Source organism: Rhagoletis pomonella, unplaced genomic scaffold (genome assembly GCF_013731165.1).
Source record: "Rhagoletis pomonella isolate Grant_MI unplaced genomic scaffold, Rhpom_1.0 Rhpom_scaffold_00001, whole genome shotgun sequence".
Taxonomy (NCBI): Eukaryota; Metazoa; Arthropoda; class Insecta; order Diptera; family Tephritidae; genus Rhagoletis; species Rhagoletis pomonella.
The window spans coordinates 29,418,160-29,421,997 of record NW_023458555.1 but is presented as its reverse complement, the minus strand read 5'-3'; positions in this window follow the sequence as shown (position 1 = coordinate 29,421,997).

Genomic DNA, 3,838 nt, shown 5'->3' with positions numbered 1-3,838 from the left:
CAGAGTCAAAATGCCGACTCAGCACAGTGATCTGAATAGAGCATCTAGCGGGACAAAACTGTTTGAACAGGTTCGCGTTGATGGATTTCTACAACACTTCGTATCCACTAATTTATGAAACCACTGATTACAAATTTTAAGTCAGGTCTCAAATATCCAATATGGCTGATCCAATATGGCGAATAAATTTTTCAATCGATTGAAGTCGCTCGAAACTTGTTTTTCGTGGGTTTTTGGCTCGATAATTATGAGTCTGACCACGAATTTTTAAAATTCAAAAGGGGTTCCAATAAAAACAAATTTTGAAATCGCTCGAAACTCTTGGTTACTCGCAGCTTGTTGGGGTTGTTGTCGCGATATTTGGAAAACCATTCTGAAAATTGAAAACAATTGTATGGGTGTCGTAAATGCGCGCAAAATTAGTATATTTCATCGAAAGGCCAACACTACACAGAATTAGTTTTTATAAATTTCAAGTCGGAACTCAGTGAAACTATTCAGTTTTTTATACCCGAGCGCACTTGTGCACAAGGGCATATTAATTTTGTTCACATAACGGTTGTTTGTAACAGCCATAACGAATCGAGATAGATATAGACAAATGTATACATAAATGATCGGGATGAAAAAAGAAATCGATTAAGCCATGTCTGTCTGTCCGTCCGTCTGTCCGTCCGTCCGTGTACACGATAACTCGAGCAAAAATTGAGATATCTCAACGAAATTTGGTATGTAGGTTTCCCTTAATCCAAGGTAGGTTGGTATTGAAAATGGGCGAAATCGGACTTTAACCACGCCCACTTCCCATATAACGGTAATTTCCAGAAATACGAAAACTGCGATATTTTAGTAACTACTGAAGATAATTCACTCAAAATTGATATTTACAATAATTTTTAGACGAAAAATAAGAATATTATAAATTTTTGGAAAATGGGCGTAGCCACGCCCACTTATGGTTACATGTGTATATCTTGGTAACCGCTGCACCAATTTCTTCCAAACTTGGCACAGTTGTTGGCCTTGGTGCAGCATAAAAAATCGCCGAAACTTTTTAAAATCGAACAATAACCACGCCCACATCTTCGATAATCAGTAAATATTGAAGCTAATTTATTCAAAATTGATGCTTGCAACAATTCTTTACCAAGAAATACGTTTATGGTAAAATTTTGGAAAATGGGCATGGCACCGCCCACTTATGATCACATATAAGTATATCGGTAACCGTTCTACCAATTTGTACCAAACTCGGTGTGGTTATTGTGCTTGCCACATATAAGCAAAACGTTGAAAATTATTGAAATCGGACTAAAATAACGGCCGCTTCTCGTATAACGGTAAATGTCAGAAATGCTTGAAACTTCAATATTTCGTAATTGAAGGACGCCAATTTACTCAAAATTGATACACCCCGGCTTACCATCTAGCGGAAGGTTTCGGAAAGGTGAAAAAACATATATTTAATACTTGCGCCGGGTATTTAATGTTCGGCTCCGCCCGAACTTAGACTTTCTTACTTGTTTAGAAATGTTTATATTACAAGTAAAAAGAGAAAAACTATGAACTAGTTTCATTATATGAAAAATTTGTACTTTGAATCTTTGACTATTTTATCCTTTCGAGTTTCTAACTCATAAAACTTTAATCTGTATAGTTGTAGTAACATTGAACCACAAGATGCATTTTGAAGTTTTCTGGCAGCATTTTGATTCGATTTTCGCGAAGAAAAGCCTTGAACGTACTAAATGTTCGATCGACGTAAGTTGATACAAGGGAGCCCAATTTAAATATGGAACGTTTGAAACGTTCATATTATCAGGAATAAGGGCGTTTTCCTCGCCCTGTACAATTTTATCCACACCCCTTATTGTCTTCAAGCCTACGTTAGCTGAGAAAACGGCTTTGAAGTTTTTCAACACTAATTTGGCAAGAGGTCCCTGCGCTTCTATAAGCCGCATGGGCATGTGTATATTTTTTAATCTTAAAAAAAAAAAGTTGTAAATGCTATAATCACTTTTTTAAAGGTAGAAAAGGCAAAAAAGGCAAATATATTAAAAAAGGCAAAAAAAGGCAACATCAAATGTGTATATATGGAATCAGGGAAAGCTAAATCGTGGACATTCTTAATCGAATATACTCTGTCTCTTTAGCAGAAAATAAGGCAATTTCCATAAAATCCGTTCCCTGGTTATTACCAACTAATATCATTTTGTTAGAAAAGCCAGACTTTTAAGGGCCCATGTAAAAAGAAATACATACTTAAATATAAAATCTAAGCGCCAGTTTGCACAATGTGTTAAATAGTGACTAAGTTAGGAAAGAAGTAATTTCACCCTCTTTAAGAAAAGGAACTGAATGGAATGGAAATATGGGTAGACAGAAAAACAAAAGGCAATTTTCCCAAGCACTCCGGCATTATTGCCCATTGTGTTTAAGGCCTAGAGAGAGGATTTTCTCCGTGTGTATTTAGGATTACTAAAACAAAGTATGCCATAATTTTGTACATATTTAAAAGACTAATCGCGACTGATTATACCATATGACTTTATACATATGCCAAGCAGAAAGAGTCACTGCTACAACAAATATAAATATACGAACAAAGAAATATTGATATTAATGTAAACTTGTGGCAAATAAGTCGTTGAAAAACAATATTGCATACTTTATCTTGCACATGCATTTTATTTGTCCAATAAATATTTTTTCCTTTTTCACTTCTATTTGAAACACCTAAAAGTATGCTACAACTTAGTGCATTTGTTGAGATTCCTGTGTGTTATTATACTTACTACTCTCTTATTATTATTATTATTATTATTTTTATTCGCTCCTTTGTGATGTGCGTTTTATAATCTTCTTCTGCTTCCTGTATATCCTTCAGCACGCTTACAGGCAGTGCACGCAGTTCTTAAAACTTTCTGCTGCATTCACTTCTTGCCACTTTCTTACAATACATACATACTACTCTCTCTCTCTCTTTGTTTCTCACCATTAAGACTTGTGAATATTTACATTTTCCGTGCAGCGCTACAAAGTTGCATTATTGCTGCACTTTTACAAGTAACCCCTCAAATGGGTAGTGAATATTTTATGATTAAAAAATAACTGAAACAAAAGCATTTTTATGTAGTTCAGACGCGTGCGAAAAAAAGTGAGAAAGTTTTACATAAACTTTTTATCACTGCGGGCTATGTTGTTTACGAAAGCAGAGCGTGAATTTTTACTTCTCGTCAATGGCTGAGTTTCAAGTAAGAATAAACAAAAAAAAAAAAACAATCAGCAACAAAATTTAAATTAAAAACAACATTCGCAAAAAAATTCTTCGAACTTTGGCGCTTGAGCTTGTGTTTTGCAAAATTTTAAGCGCAGCAAATTGAACTCATTAAGTAAGGTATTTGGAATTCGCAAAAGTGGATTTTATGCTCAGCCTAGTTATTGCAGCAGCGCTTATTTACGTTGAGCTTTGGCGCCAGCAAATTTTTGCTAAAATACTTTTTGTCTTGCTGTCCTTAATTGTAAGTAGAAAAATTTTACGATGTTAGTTTAGGATCGCTCTGTGTGCTAAATTCATCTTATTTGTTTATTGTTTGCTCCTTCGGCGTTTAGTTTGTTCACTCACGTCGTCCTGGTTCTTCCCAGTGTTGTAATTAAAGAGATAGATAGATAAATGCACGAATGTCAGAACAAGAGGCACTGCGACCTGAAGGCTATTTTTTTTTTTGTATCTATAAAGAGAATTCTTAACCCAGTATGCCCAAGACAGCCCCGGCTTCCGCAATGAATCCAAAAAGGGAATTGGTAGCCAAGTTCTTTATTTCTAAGAGTTTGACCA